Genomic DNA, 17,450 nt, shown 5'->3' with positions numbered 1-17,450 from the left:
ATCCTGTTCTGTTTTCTCCGCCTACCTAAGGGTTGGCCTATGAAATGGGCCTAGGCAGTTTCTTTATTAATAAGAAATCATTCCCACATCAAACTAAGATGTGTAGATGGACTGATTACATGGTTAATGGTGAAAGGTATGGCCTGCCTCATGTCTTCCTATAGATATGTGGATGAAAACATCAGACAGAAAGGGAGAGAGAGAAAAAATAAGGAGGAAGTCAGAGAGGAGAGAGAAAAAGGGAGGGAGAGAGGGAGGGAGGGGTAGAACACATCACATAATAATTTGCCTTAAAGATTTTTTGCGACACACCTATACCTGGAGGGGTGTATTTTTCTTTTCATTGCTTGTCCCTTTCATGTACATGTGGTTTATAGTCTATCTTACTGGCTTTTAGCACTAGCCGGTAGCTTAGTACCTATGGTACACTAGACATTAAATGATATTTAAATATTCAAGGGGGCAGGTTTTTCTTTTCAAATACTCTAGAAACTTGCATTTCTCAATCACTCCAGTAAGCACAGACTATTTCTGTCCTAGTCACTTTTCTGTTGGTGTGAGAAGATTCCACAACCAATGTCATTTATAAAGGAAAAGTGTTTATCTGGGATTTGTAGTTTCAGAGAGTCAGACTTTATAGTTATCATGGCAGGAAGAATGGCAGTCACCGGGCAGGCATGGTGCTGGCTGGATCAATAGCAGAGAGCTTACATCTTGAGACAAAACCACAATGCAGGAAGAGCATATCAGAGTGGCCTGGGCTTACGGAACTGCAAAGCCTACAACCTGTGACCATTTCCTTCAATAAAGCCACACCACCTAATTCTTCTCATACAGTTTCACTGCGTGGGGACCAAGTATTCAGATATATGACCCTATGGCGACCATTATCACTCAAAACACCACAATTTCCTTCACTGAAAATTCTATACTGCTTATTATTTTAATAATATAATCAAAATTTTATTAAGTATCTTTTTATATGTTAGTTTAGGGCTAGAAACTTGATCTCTTCTATTCTACATTATATTGACTCAATTAAAAATTCCTTAGAATTTTGTGCTAAATATATAAGCTTTCTTCTGTAAAACAGGCTAATTCTAAGATCATCCCTATATGATTATTATTAAAATTAAATGATACATTCGGTGCAAAGGATCTAGCCAGTGATGAGTGCTCACTTTGGGTTAGTTGTCTTTCTGGTCTTCTCTAGGGCAGAGGTTAGACTACTTTACTCAGGCACAAAAATGAGATATTCTGCTAAGTGATTTAAAACCCCATTGCCCACACTTGGTGTAATGGTCCATTACACTTAGTGGGTCCATGGTGATCACTGGTATCTGATTTCAAAGACATTTACTCCCCGAGCCACCAATGTCAATAGCTGAAGCAATACTTATGACATTAGGTTGTCTTTACATCATCTTGTGAACACATGATGATTCTAATGAGTTGGGCAGGAAAAATAGCGCACATTTAACCTTACGTCTTCTTTAAAAGATCTCCCACGAGTTTTGTAGAGATGTGAACTCTATTTGTCAGTGTTCTCACATTCTGAATCTGGCATATGTACAACAGGCTAGTGTTTTGGATATCCCCAGCAGGTGGTACTGCTTTAGTATTCTCTGGAACCCTTGTGAAGTGGGGTCTAACTGTCTCAAGTAGGTCTCTAGGGGCAGGCCTTTGAGGCCATATCTGCCTTCCGGTCTTTGTTGTGACCTTTCTGCCTCTTAGTTTACCTTGATGTTAACAGCTTCTGTCCCACGGTCCTGCTACCTCAAACTTTGGTGCTCCACCACTGCTTTGTTCTCCCTGAATCACTGAAAGCACCAACCTGTAGCCCAAAATAAATCTTTTCTTTCTTAAATCTGCTCCGCCAGGTGTTATGGCGAAAGTGGTGCAGACATCACTAATCCAGAAAATTGCTGTAGAAAATGAATCGTTGGGATTAAACCTGACCACATGATTCTTAGGTCTTTGGAATGTGTTTGTGGAATTTGGAGATGCAGGCTAGAGACAGCCTAGAATGGGATGATCAGAGGATAATGGGATGCTAAGAAGGCCCGAGTTTTGACCGAAATTCTCACAGCAAATGTTCCAGAGGTTTCACGTGGGGTTGAGAGCTGCACTGGGAACCAGGTAAGAGGTCATTCTTTGTGTTTTAACTGTGTTCTGAAAAGCCAAGTAGACAGAATTTAAAAGTTCTGGACTAGTTAATTTTGTGGAAAGAAATATCAAAACCAACATAGCATTCAGGTTTGGGCATAGTTACTTGAAGGCGTGAGTCACAAACAATGCCACACCAGTTTGGAATTATGATTAATAGGGTGGTATTTATTTAAAGGGGAAAAAACTTACAGATCACTGTCCCAGACAACAGCCCTCTGCACAACAAGGAAGGGAGTCTAGTCACTGGCGGAGCAGGAAGTGAAGAGAGAGAGGAGAGGGAAGTGGCCGCTTTTTTAAAGGGAGAGAGACCACACCCCAATGAGCTGGTCTTCTCAGCGGCTATAGGCTGGAGGAGCAGAAGGACCTCCCACAACAGTTACTAATGGTGGCATTTAGTCAGGTTTACAGTGATGATCAGGAGAGTAAAAGAGAACAGATCTTTAAGAAGTGCAGCTTGGTCAGAAAAAGAAAACATTTAAAGTTAGAGTAGAAGAGACAATGATTCTTACAGAGATGAACTCTTCATGGGCTGTCACTGAGGTTGAGTGGACCTTTGATAAGCTGCCTTTGAGGCACTCATGCTGCTATAAGCAAACCCACATCTATGCTCTTAGATGCAGCCCCAATAACCTAATGGGTTCACTACGCTGGGGTTTGGTAGAATTGTTTCTTGGTCTGTTATCAGTGGCCTTATGTAAAATAAATAGCTATTTATTCATGTCTCCTCAGAGAAAAATCCCACAACACCAAAGTAACTAATAGGCATATGTGGTTTTTAAGCATATAAATTGTAGTTATTTCAGCTGAATAATTGCATTTTAATTGCATTTTATTTCTGTTTAATTAGCTTAAATAGTTTTAGATAACTAATTGCTGCCATTTTTGATAGCCAATTAGACCGTTTTTAACTACTGGTTTCACCTGCGGAGTTGAATTTTAAGCAGTTAAAATTATTTCTTTGTGGCAATTTAAACCCCATGTCTAGATGGCTATTGAGAGAATTTACTGACACTGTAAGATATGCTTGGACTTTGGCTTGAATCCAACTCTACCTTTGACTCTGTGATGCTTTCTCTTCTGCTTCTCCAGCTTCTACTTAGAAGCATATTTCTAGGCCTTTGGCTGCTGGAGATGTCTGGGACAAGGCCAAGACACCCTCTATTATCCATGTTCTATTCTGAGTTTATATTCTCTCTGCCTGCAGATTTAGAAATCTAGCGACTCTCATTTCTGGCACACCACTCTTTAAAACTTGAGCTACAACGTGCCGGAAATTGCACACATAGCTCCTTTTGTAATTCTCATCCCCTCCTGTAGTTTTCCCATTATCAAATGACACCAACCTAGTAGGTACGCCAGAAATCCTGAAGCAAGTTTTGACACCTCTGTTTCCGTCCATGAATTCCCATGTCTGGGCCATCTCTTAAACTCGGAAGCTGTCACTTCAATTTGTTCATCAAATTTTATATCATTTTATACTAACTCGGTCTATAATCAATTCCCACCTGAAACTTTTGCCAGAAGTTTCTGCCTGATCACACAGATGTATATGAATGGGATTTTATAAGGCACCATGCTCTCATCAGTCAATGACTATTTTAGTGTTTCTAGAATCAATGACTCAGTTTCCCAGCATTATCTTTTAGGTACCATGTAAAACACAGGTTGATCTGGGATTTCATTCAGAACCACGCTTGAGTTCTTAAAGTTTTTTTTTTTCTTAACGATAGCCTTCCTGATTTCCGCAGACTACAGGTGGAGTATGGCATACATTTCCAATCAAACAGCACTATTCTTTCTGAGCACTCATCACAACTGTAATCAGTTGTCCTTAATATTGTCTCGTGGTTGAAAATAACCAAATACATGCATGCCAAGTACCCAGGGCATCGTGCTGATTCCTTGCTTAAGGGAAAGTCAATTGTACACTCTTGTCTGAAGTTTGTGAGCTCCCTTGCCTTTCTGCAATACCAGGGTTAGGAAATTGAAGGGGAAATGTGAAGGTAACTGGTCATTTCCTTGTCACCTCAATTCTCAAAACAGCGAGTTTCTCTGTGAGTAAAAAGATAAATGGCTGGAAGAGCGACAATTTCAAAGCAGGCTCTGTTGCAAACCTTTCATGTCACTATTGCAGCTGCAGAGTGTGCAGCTGTCCCGTAGCATTTTACTGTGATCCAAATGATTCATTTACTATGTTTAAGTCCTTCTTCCAGAATGCCCTTTACAAATACCATAGTTAACCGATTGATAATACTCTGATTATTAATTTGTAGAAGAATACTCCTCCAAGTATTTTTGCTAGACTCTCACCGATGCCATTAGCAGTCCCTGGTTTTTGATCTCCAGAGAGTTGTCAATCCTTCCGAATAAATAATAGGCCCAGCTGCCTTTATGCGACAAGAAATCACACATCAGCTGTAGTACTCACCTTTTCTACGTCTTTGCCTTATTTTCAAGCTTTCACACAGGAAGGAATAATGCGTGCTTCTGCTTTTCTACGACATTCCTTCTCTTTACCTATTAATTGCTCAACTGACCTTGGAACTAGACCTCTCCTTGATCTGGTACTTTCTGATTTCATGCTTGCAGATGTTCTCAAATGTTCCAATATTTACCCCCTAGGTGAAGTACACTCTTTTGGTGGTGCTTGTTTATATATTTTGCTTGGCTACCATGACTTAATTTGATAACTTTTTCTAGGAACAAAAGTGACAAAGATTGATAATGAAAGGGATTCCAGAGTATGCTGATATCAACTTGAGACAATTGTCATTGGGGTGTTTGCTTAATGATATTACTTCTTAGTAGAAACAGGTTAATACGTTTATGCCAAAAACTCTTGACTTTATAAGTTGATAATAAATATTTTCACAAAGTAAGGCCACTAATGCAAATTAGTTAAAGGAGTTGATTTAAAAAAAACTTGATGACACATTCTTCTCAATACTTTAAAGAAGTTAAATGATTTGAATGTTCAACAGGAAGGAGCTGTATGCGGTGGTGCAGGCCTGTAGTCCCAGCACAAAGGGCACAGAAGAACGGCTCTGAGATCCAGACTAGCCTAGGTTACCTGGGAAAGCCCCTCTCTCAAAAACTAACAACCCAAAACCAAAAAATGAAAATGAAACAAGTACCCCAACATAAAAACCACTCAAATAAATGTAGTAAATACCAAGGAAATTATTGTAGCATGTTTATGTATTATGTTTAATAACTAAATTGTCAAAATGTCAGGAAATATTTATGCCCCTCTTTGATCAAGGGCTTCAGATGAATTTATTTGGTTGATTCTTTGAGAACAGGATTTCTCAGTAGCTATGAAACCAGTCCTGGAACTTGCTCTATAGAGCAGGGTGACCTTGAACTCACAGAGATCCTCCTGCCTCTGCCTCCTAAGTGTTGGGATTAAAGGTGTGCACCCATACTGCCTGGCCTTTTCATTTTCTAAGTTTATGTAAACCTATGGTTTTCTTTTATCAATTCATCTCTGCAACAATAAATATAAACATTTCATAAATACTTTTATTTTCTCAGAAAAATTTTGGTGTATTATTTTGTATCAGTTATTAAACTTTGACTTTCAGCAATAAGCAACAACTAGGAAATTGAATGAAATAATTTATTGATTATTAATCAATAATCTTAAAATTTAGGAACAATTAGGAACAGATGATTATAATAGCAATGATGAAAATAACATTTATTTGGAACTCTGTTAACAGAAAAAAACATGTATAAGACTGAACCATATCTAACTCACAGGTCTAAGGTTTGTAAGTGCATATGGAATGAACCCCAATAAGCTACCTCAAGTTCCGATGAATTTTGTGATTAAACAGGAATATATTAATTTGGCAGAGAATGCAGTTGCATCCACATTAGAATGTTCTTTGGAAGTAGGCATCGGTTATTAATATGATGTCTTTTGTCTTAATCATTTGCTGTTGCCATAATAATGTGCCTAAGACTAGTTAGGTGATAAAGAGTAGAAGTTTATTTAGACCTGTGATTATCTGGCTGAGTGGTTCAAGAGCAAGCGATCATACCTGAAATTCTAGTCAAAGCTCTGTGCTGCTTCAACTCACGGTGGAAAGCAGAAGCCCCAAACACATGTGTGCAGGGGACCCACTACTCAGGGCATGGGTGTTTTCTATTCAGAGCCTTACTTGGTACCTAACCCAGTCTGAGAGCTTACTACCACCAGGCATTAATCCCCTCAATGGGCTGAACCTTCAAAACCCAAATAATTCTTCCAAAGGCCTCACCACTATAGCCTAGCATTCCAACATCAAACTTTGAAGGACCACATTCAAGTCATAGTAGACTCTCCATAATAATGATTAAATTCAAGGATCTGATAGTCTCCAGGTCATTGTAGTTTTAACTGTTGTAAATAGCTGAATTACTCTTTGTTCCAGTATATTTCTGCATGAAAATATCCTCAGATCAGTACCTTTCAGCACACCTTGTCACCCCTGGGGCATCTTCCCCTTCTGCTCAGAGCTGCCTCTAAGGCCTGGATGTAGCCCAAGGATAAAGAATGTGACACTTGGCCTTAGGTCTTGCCCCTCTTACCTTGATCATTTTGCTTCATCATCTCTGTAAACCTTTAGGACAACACCCCTACTTTCTCACATACTCTAAATGTATTAGATGAAATAACGTATGTGTGCCCTCTGAGAGTTTGATAAATACTGCTTTCTACAAGTTCTGCCCATTCAGTCTGCACACTGAACAGACTCTTGCTGTGCCTCCTGTTTGCTACATATTGTCAACAGAAATTCTGGCAACAGTTTTGGATGTCTGCCTCTCTAACTGGGAATCATGGTCTCTGAGCTCTTGGGTGTCTCAGGGGAACAAGAGGAGGGCTACAAGCAAGGTATCCCAGCTTCATTAACATTACCCTGCAAATAGCTCCGCAAATGGCCGGGCTTTAGGAATTTTGTGGGGGGTTCTTTGCATCATCTCTACGTATCAGTTTCTCTGTAAAGAAGCCTCTAGCATCACCGGCATCATATGACTTTGGAGGGGCTTTGTGTTGAGTGCTAGGGTCTTCATAGAGCTGTCCAAAATAAGCACCAGTTCCCAGTGGTCAAAGATCAGGGAGGGACTTTGTCATTTCATTAATTCTGTGTTCCCTTGGGAGTTCTTGAATTTTGCACTGATCCTGATGACAGAATGAAGAAGCAAAATCATGATCAAAACACAGAGCAATCTTTACTGATAAAACCTTTACTTTAGGGCATTATTACAGACATAGGCAATTGAAGGAAATGATGCAGAGAAACCCTGTGTATTATCTATGCAATATCTATCATGTACTGAGTTTCTCCCAGTAGTAGCGTGTTCTAACTTTAAGATGCAACACCTGGAATAGCCACACCGATAATGTAAGGGGTGTAATAATCCCACCATCATAGGATCCTACTTACCTCTTACATCATCACCCCCCCCCTTCCAATTTCCTTCTATCTTCCATCCTAACTCTTAGGCACAACTATTTCCCTTTCCATCCCCTCATTTCAGGAGTGTAAGAAGATGGACTCGTAGATTATATTAACACACCCTGTTGATGTTGTCTTTTCTTCTTTCTGCATCATGCCAAGGCATGGTGTGCATTAGTTTATTTCACTGCCAAGTATTCGTTAGTCAGATGTGTATGCCATGGTTTGCTTAACCATTCACACACTAAAGGGCATCTGTGTTGTTTCCAGTTTTAGCATAATAAATTGACCAGGAAACTATCAAATCAGTTGGCTATGTATAGGTTTCTTTATGAACCTAAGTTTTCATTTCTCTGCAATAATTGTCAAGAATGCAGTACCCAGGTTGCAATGTAGCTTCATGCTTAGTGTTATGAGAAACAGCTCAGCAGATTGCCAGAGAGACTGCATCGTGTATGGTGCATCAGCAGTCTACAGGATTGTAGTCTGCTGCCTCCTCTCCAGCATTTAGTATTGTCACTGATTTCTTTTTTCTAACACCACCCACTGGTACCTCATTGTAGCTTTAGCTTGCACTTCTCTGGTGGCTAACGATGCTAAAGCTTTTCAAAGCAGTCTTTCATAGATGAAATATCTGCATTACATATGTAACCTTACTATGTTACATATATAAAATAACATATATAAAGTAATTTTATATTCTATGTGTATGGGTGTTTTTCCTGCATGTATGTAGGTGTACTACATGTGTGCCTGGTAGCTGAAGAGGCCAGAAGATGGCGTTGAATCTCCTTAATTAGAATTACAGATAATTGTGTGTCAACATTTGAGTGCTGGGAATGAAGCATAGATCTGGAAGAGCAGCCAGGACCCTTCACACTAAGCCATTTCTCCAGCCACCTGCATTGGCTGCTTTTTATAGTTGTGACCAAAATACTTGACAAAACAGCTTAGAGAAGGAGGGATTTATTTGGTTCCTGGTTTCTGATGATTGACTGTGGGATTGCTCGGCTTCATGTACTTGGGCAAAGCACCATGGGAGTGAGAGCCCATGTAATGGGCATTCTTCTCCACTTGGATGCTAGGAAACAGAAAGACAGGAAAATTCCAGGGACAATATAGTTCCGGGATATGCATCCATTGGCTTTTTTCCTCCTAAGCCCCATCTTCTAAAGTTTCAAGAACATTCCAAATTAGTTCTTCCAGCTCTCTAGCTAAGACCCCAGGACATGATCTGATGGGGACATTACATGCCCAATCCACAACAGCATAAGTTAAGAGCTGGGAGCACTGTATTATGTTCCACTTCAATCATTGAACCCTAAATTAATGTTTAACTGGAGAGAGAGGGGAGATGAGTAATAAGAGAGAATAATATTTCATCTTGAATTTGGGACTCCTGGAATATGTCCTGTGATGTTTGAACATATCAGAGGTAACTTGCTTGTTCTGAGCTTGGTAGTGCAGAATATGGTTTGATATGTTTTTCTGAATGTATGAAGGAATGCAGCAGTGCCCCAAGGAGTCACCTAGTTCTCTGGTACCTGCTGAAAACTCAATTGCTGAAGAATTTCACATATACAGATATAAAACTATACATTCATGATTAATTATTTGTGGTATAAGGGTGTTTTGTGAACAATAATTTCACATGTAATGGTAGTCGCATAATATAATAATGAATGTGAAAAGATTCCTCTAGCTCTTAGAATTTCACTCTCCTTTATCTATGTTTAGACATGTTCACATCTGTTAATACTTACCATGATATTATAACTGCGTATAGTATCACACTATTAAGAGTCATAGCTTAGGCAGACACACACAGAGAAGAAAAGGAAAGGAAAGGAAAGGAAAAGAAAGGAAAGGAAAGGAAAGGAAAAAAAAAAACACCAAGAATGAGTCTCTTTGGTTTCTTGTTCGCATGCGCAAGTATGTGTGTTCTTTCACATCAGGGCATAGATTAAGAAATTAGTCTGACCTTAGTTGGCATGTTTTTAATGACTATTAAAAGGGAAAAAAAATCCTGCACCAGATGCCCTAACAGAATACACTGGGAAGCACAAAATATACTTCTCTGGCATTCTTCCTCCAAATGGACAAACATAATCAGACCTTATCAATAAGGCACAAATCAATTGAAAATAAGAGGCCAGTCATAATTTTCAAAGAAAAGCAGAAAAACTTCCAAATTAAAGAAAACTAAGAAAGCATATTTAGAAATAAAGTCTGGAAAGATGACAAACACCTGCCGTGTGGAATTGAGACATTGGGCTTCAGAGACTCTGCTGTGCTGCTGACAGTCAAAGAAAACATGGAAGACAAAGTAATTAAATCTTAAATTTCCAGATTTTCATCGTTTTCATTTGGATTAATCATTCACACAGAGGCATAGTTCTTAGAAAATAAGTGATGAATTATTCAGAACAAAATTATGCAATGTCCCCTTAAAGGTTTAAGCATCAAAAAGGTGTTTGTGTGTGAAATAATATAAATAATAATAGGCAAATTAAGCAGCACAAAAAGAACAGGTACATGTATATGAAGGACATTTGGAAGATTGTCCCCCTATGGTTCTCATAATTTTTCTCCAATTTTGAATTTACATAGTACTAAAAATTCATCTCTTAAGAAACATGCAACATAAGCCATTTAATGCACTCACACATCTCATGATGAACCAGCAGGATGACGGCAGGTGCTGGCAGATATTGTTGGCACCTATGCAATTTAATACACAGAAGCCTGGGTGAAGTAATGAACTCTGGAAGATTTGGGGGTACAGGCCCTGAACATGTTTGTTGATGGTAACCTAGAAGCTTGAATACCTGCCAGGCTCACATGTGGGGTGGAGACAGTGGATGCCAGGGTTCTAATTATTTGGGTAGGGAGATTTTGTGGGGATGGGAAGAGATGGGATAAACCTGTGTAGGGCAGGATTTACATGCTATCTGGACTTATTTTGACAGCTAAAAGATGCTATGTTTTGACACTGCCAAGAAACCTACCTTTTCCCTTTTATCATAGAAAAGGCCAGTAAGGTGATAGCCACCTTCAATGTGCAATGCCACCTGTGCTTAGGTGTGCACAGCACAGATAGAGAAAAGGAATTAAGAAGTGTTCTTAGACCATATACCCTCTTACGTCTCTGGTAGAAGCCTCTTGCTCTACCAGAGGCCACACTGGCACCCAGTGCCCGAGGTAGACTTCCCCCTGCCTGCAGATCACCAACACTCCTTCAGAGCCTGCCCAGTTTTGCTTCAAGAGCTCCCCTCCTCCTAGTCACCATATCCTGGCCCATAACTCTAGCAGAAGCTCCCTGCTTTACCACAGGCCATGCGGGTACCTAGAATCACAGAGGTCACACAGGCCACCAGAACCCCTGTGAAGGCACCTTGCTAGATCAAAGGACATGCCAGCCAACAGAACCACAGCCCACTCAGGCCTTAAAACCAGAGAGGAAACAGAAACCAAGGGGGAAAAAAAACACCCACCCAACAAAGATAAACTCAGAAATCAGCACCTAAACCTATAATTACCCAAACCCAGATGCCTAGACACTAGCATAATAACACAATCAACAAGAGCCAGGACAACCTATCACCACTAGAAACCAACTATTCTACTACAGCAAGCCCTGAATATTCCAACAAAGCGGAAGCACAAGAAAATGACCTTAAAGTCAACTTTATAAAAATGATAGAAGTTCTTAAAGTAGAAATGAATCAGCCCTTTAAAGAAATAGAGGAAAAGACAAACAAAAACTGGAGGAAATGCATAAATCCCTTAAAAACCATCAAGAACAAACAAGCAAACATAAAAGAAACGAATAAAACTACTCAAGACCTGAAGATAGAAATAGAAGCAATAGAACACAAAGTGAGAGAATCCTGGAAATGGAAAATCTAGGAAAGTGAACAGGAACTAAAGACATAAGCATCACCAACAGAATACAAGAGATGGAAGAGAGATTCTCAGAGTAGAAGACACGATAGAAGAAATTGATATATTCATCAAAGAAAATGTTAACTATAAAATAAATTTCTTACTAAAAACATCTAGAAAATCTAGAATATGATAAAAAGACCAAATATAAGAATAATAAGAACAAAAGAAGGAGAATAATCCCAGCTCAAAGGCCCACAAATTATTTTGAAGAAAAACATAGAAGAAAATGTTCCTAACCTAAAGAAAGAGATGCCTATAAAGATACAAGAAACTTACAGAACAACAAATAGATTGGACCAGAAAAGAAAATGCCCTAACCATATAATATTCAAAACACTAAACATACAAAACAAAGAAAGAATATTAAAAGCTACAATGGAAGAAAGGTCAAATAACATAAAAATAACATATTAGAATTATACCTGAATTCTCAACTGAGACTCTAAAAGGCAGAACACCTGGACAGATGTCCTTCAGACTCTACAAGACCACAACCCAGACTGCTCTATCCAGCAAAGCTTTCAATCACCATACATAGAGAAAGCAAGATATTCTATGATAAAAGCAAATCTAAACAATATCTATCCACAATTCCAGCAAAGGAACAAAAGCCTTTTTAATATCTAACAAAACAGACTTCAAGTCAATTTTAATAAAAAGAGACAGGAAGGAACACTTTGTACTCATCATAGGAAAGATCCACCAAGATGATCTTTCACTTCTTAAACCTATGCACCAAATGCAAGAGTACCCACATTTGTGAAGAAAACACCACTAAAACATCAGTCACACATGAGCCCTTACACATGGAGAGTGGGAGATGTCAATACTCCTCTCTTACCAACGAACAGGTCATCCAGACAAAAACTAAGGCGAGAAACACTGAAGCCAAGAGATGGTATGAATCAAATGGCCCGAACAGATATCTACAGAACATTTCACCTAAACACAAAAGAATCTCAGCACCTCACTGAATAGTTTCCAAAGCTGATCCCATATATATGCAGTCACACAGCAAGTCTCAACAGATACAAGAAAATTGAAATGACCCTCTGATCCTATCAGACTACCATTGATTAAAACTGGATTTCAGCAACAACAGAAGGCCTACACACTTATGGAAACTGAAAAACTCTATTCTAGATGACAGCTGGGTTAAGACAGAAGTAAGAGAGAAATGAAAGACACCCTAAAATTCAATGAAAATGAATGTTCAACATACTTAAACTTATGGGACACAATGAAAGTGATGATAAGAGGAAAATTCATGGCGCTGAATTTGCTTACATAAAGAAATTGGAAATATTCATACCAGCAACTTTATAGCACACCAACTGTCACCAGCTCCACATCTGAAAGAGGGCTACTATACAAAATATACAAAAAGAGATTAAAAAACTGAAGGTGAACAAATCAAACAATCTAATTAAAAATAGGGATACAGAGCTAAACAAAGAATTTTCAACAGAGGACTCTCGAATGGCCGAGAAACACTTAAAGAAATGTTCACCATCCTTAGGCATCAGGAACATGCAAATCAAAACTATTTTGAGATTCCATCTTACATCTGTCAGAATGACTAAGATTAAAAAAAAAAATACAAGTGACAGGCTAACTAACAACAAGGACTCAAAAGGAGACCCAAGGATCTCCTAAGAAGGGGAAATAGAAGAGATTTCTCAGACAGATTGGGGGGGCAAGTGGTGTTGGGAGAAGGAGGGATCAGATGTAGGGGAGGAGATAGAGGGAGAAAGTACTGGGAAAGATGACTGGAATTGGGGGCATTTGCGGGGTGATATAGAAACCTAGTGCGGTGAATCCGTCCTGGAAACTATTAGTAACTCTAGTGAAGCTTCCTAATAATGGGGGCACTGAGCCTGAACTGGCCATCTTCTACAAAGAGGCAAAGCTCCCAGTAGTGTGACTAGGACATCAACCCAGTCACAAAATCTTCAACCTACAATCTGTCCTATCTGCAAGATGTGCTAGGGCAATGGTGGTGCAGAGTGTCCAACCCATGACTGGTCCAAGTTGACACCCATACCTTATACAGCCGGATGGCCATGAACCAGAGGTAGGATAGCCCAGAGACCTAGGATAGAATCATGCATAACTGGTAAAGAAAAAAAATTAATGATATGATTCCTAATGATACACTTCTATGCTCCTAGACTGGTGCCTAGCCCAATTGTCATCAGAGGGGCATCATCTAGCAACAGCAACTGACAGGAGCAGATGCAGAGGCCCATAGCCAAACACTAGATGGAGCCAGGGGAACCCAATGGAAGAGGAAGAGGAAGGATTATAGGAGCCAGAGGGGTTGAGGACACTATGAGAAACACATGTACCATAGAATCAACTAAGCAGGGCTCAAAAGTACTTACAGAGACTGAAGCAACAAACACTGACCCTGCGTGCATCTGAGCTAGGTCCTCTGCATATACCTTATGGTTCTGTAGTTTTTTTGTCTTGTGGGACTCCCAATAATGGAAGTGACAAGGGTTATCTCTGATGCTTTTGCCTGCATTTGGGACCCTTTCCTCCTACTAGGTTGCCTCTTCTATCTTTTATATGATGGTTTTTACCCAGTCTTATTGCATCTTGTTAGACTATGTTCTGCGGCTACCCCTGGGAGACGTGCTTTTTTGTTTCAAGGGAAATGGAGGAGTTGATCCAGGGGAGAAGAGAGATGGGGGGCAGGAGGGACTGAGCGGAATAGAAGGAGGGGAAACTGTGGTTGGGATGAGAGAAGAATAAAAGTTAAAAAAAAAGTGTGCTTAAGACAGAAATAATCAAAGAATGTTTCTAACCAGTTGAGAGAGAAGGAAGAGATTTCAAAGTTAGGTAGTGAGTTGACCATTCAAAATACAACTTGGAATGAGATAATAAAATCAAATGGAACAGAAGAGATATAATCTTAAATAAGACAAGACATTTTTAGGGGCTGGATTTTTGTGGTAGTTTGAATGTAATTGGTCCCCATAATCTCATAGGGAGTGGCACTATTAGGAGGTGTGGCTTTGTTAGAATGGGTATGGCCTTGTTGGAGGAAGTGTGTCATTGTGAGAGTGGGCTTTAAGGTTTCCTATGCCCAGGCTACTGCCCAATGTCTTAGTCAACTTCCTGTTGCCTGCAAGATATAGGTCTCTTGGGTACTTCTCCATCACCATGTCTGCCTGAATGCCACCATACTCCCCACCATGATGATAATAGACTGAACCTTTGAAACTGTAAACTACCATCTTAATTAAATGTTTTCCTTTATAAGAGTTGCCATGGTCATGGTGTCTCTTCACAGCAATAGATAGCCTAATTAAGACAATCTTGTTCCCAGACCACCTTTCTTGTGTTCTACCTATCTACCCACCTACCTACCGGTAACCTATTTATCTATCTCTGTATCCATCCATCCACCCATCCATAATCCATCCATTGCATCTATCTATCTATCTATCTATCTATCTATCTATCTATCTATCTATCTATCTATCTATCTATCTATCCATCCATCTATCCATCCACCTATCTATCATCTGTCTCAGTTGCCAGGAGGGGAGCAGCATACTTTACCACAGGCCTCCACTACCATCCTTCTCCTATGTGTAATGTCCAAAGGAATGGATTCAGCTGATCATGAGCTGATGTCTCCAAATATACAAGCCAAATGGAACTTTTTTCCTGCACACTGGTTTTCTTGAGTGCTTTGTCACTCAATGGAGAGCAGCCTCACACAGGGTCTTTGTTGGATTTTGACCATCTGTGTTGAACCACGGAAAAGATGAGACTTCAATGCTGCAGAAGTCAGTGGGGACATTCTCAGAACCGCTGCGGACAGACCAGAGTAAATGGTGAGTTTTGGGGAGAACTGAATGTCCCCTGTAGAAATCAGCATGGAGTGAGAACTTGTTCCCTGAAAGCCATGGTGCTTATTACTATATGGCATGAAGTTAAACTAGCAGATTTAACAGCTGTTGAGAGGACACCGTTGTCGTGATGACTAGTTCATGCCTTTATCACAGCATAAATTATAACGAGAGACAAAGAGAACAGCTGTTTGGAGGCACCGCTTTTCTCCAGAGGCACGAAGTCCTTGTCTCTTCCCAGCTAGTCCGTCAACATCTCCTCCGTCTCAGAGGGAACTGGATTGCTCTGATGTGAGAGGCAAGAGTCTGACGTTGACCTAAGGCCTCAAGTCCCCACCTGAGCTCATCAAGACTATTCTTCAATCACCTCGCTCTTAGAAAAATGCAGCCTGGTCCTCCTGACAGGAAGGGAATCTGCTGCCGTATTCCTTCAGAGTTGTGCCAAATCAAATCATTTAATGAGCTCTCTGGAGATGGTGCCCTGAGACATGCAAGGACACATTTGTTTGAGGCATACTATCAAGACTCAAGCTGAGTATTGTATTCAGCATTCAGGTCCTGGCCAAGGCTCACTATCAGTGAATGAAATGCAACCAGGATCCCATTTGCATAGGCCAGCCAAAGGGGAGTAGATGCAGAGAGGCTTTACTCTGGGTTAGTGGCATCTCCGGAAGACTGTCGTTGATATTTCATGTGGCAGGCAAACACGGTTGTAAGCCACATTGTTGCGAATGGTTCATCTCTTCTCTGTGTGTCCATTGGAAAAGGCTGCTGTTAGTTCTGTCTGACCTCTGGGTCCAATTCAGCATCTCTTCCTTGTGCTTCCCCAGAAGCTCCTTTGCGTCTCTCCTCTTTCATCTGGCGTCTCCACCCAACAAGCCAAGGGAAGTGAGGTAACAATAACTTGCTGCATTTTACCTGGCCCACCCAGAGAAAAATCTATTTCTAGGCAAATGCGGAAAACCCAAACCTTGTGGAATGCAGCGGGCCCTTTAATCTAGCACCCTCTGTGCCCTGCACAGCCTAATGTTTAATTTGAAAAACAACCTGAAAATAGCAGGAAAGGAAACGTGGAATTTGCATAGCTATATATATGTTTAAGATAGTCGTTTTGGAAAACACTGTGTTGGAGAACTGACCCTTTACTTGAAGCTGCCCGAATTTTATGGACTCTGAGATAAGGCGTGTAATTTTGAGTTGAGTGATGGTTGCCTTTCCGCACTGCCGTCTTGGTATTAAGGAGGTAGATGTGCAACCCTGTCATTTCTGAAAACTCAATGCTGGTACTCAGAACACTTTAACAGAAAGTCGAAACAATCCTGGTGGCAGCAATTCTGTGTATTTCTAATACCCCCTCCTGGATCCACTCTGGAGACTCCATAAACTCTTGCTTTCTCATCTTAACAAAAAAAATCTCCCTCTTCCTCCCTTCTTTGCCATCGTCATGCATTTTTCCTCTTAAAAAGTTTTCCTTTTGTGTTTCCTGGTTTTGCAAAAGTTCCACTGACACGGTACTTTTTGTAGGTGAGGCATTGGTTAAGCTTATCTTAACACAGCTGCCTACAGAGGGATTATCGAATCTTTTGGAGGCTGAATGCCATTACCAAAGCCCTAAGTTTCATAGCTAGAGAAGACTGCCAAAAGTCTTGGTCATTGCCAGCTTCCTGGTTGTTCTGGGCTGAATGCAATTGTCCTTCCCAGGTTCATACGCTGGACACGTGGTCTCCAGCTGGTAGTGCAGTCTGGGAACCCGTGGCAAGTTCAGGTGGTAGGAGCTAGCTGCAGGAAGAAGGTCAATGGGGGTGGACCTTGTAGGTGATATTTCTTTTGCTGTCTTACTCTCGGCTTCCTGTGTTGAGAGGAGCAGAGCGGTGAACTGCTTTCTGCCGCCCCGGCTCACGGCCGTGTGGCTAGCTTATGCCCCGAAATAATTACATAGAAACTGTATTCTTTTAAACACTGATTGGCCCATTAGTTCCAGCCTCTTATTGGCTAGCTCTTACATATTGATCTAACCCATTTCTAA

The sequence above is a fragment of the Microtus ochrogaster genome, unplaced genomic scaffold, assembly GCF_000317375.1.
Source record: "Microtus ochrogaster isolate Prairie Vole_2 unplaced genomic scaffold, MicOch1.0 UNK3, whole genome shotgun sequence".
Taxonomy (NCBI): domain Eukaryota; kingdom Metazoa; phylum Chordata; class Mammalia; order Rodentia; family Cricetidae; genus Microtus; species Microtus ochrogaster.
Note: the sequence above shows the minus strand (reverse complement) of the source record.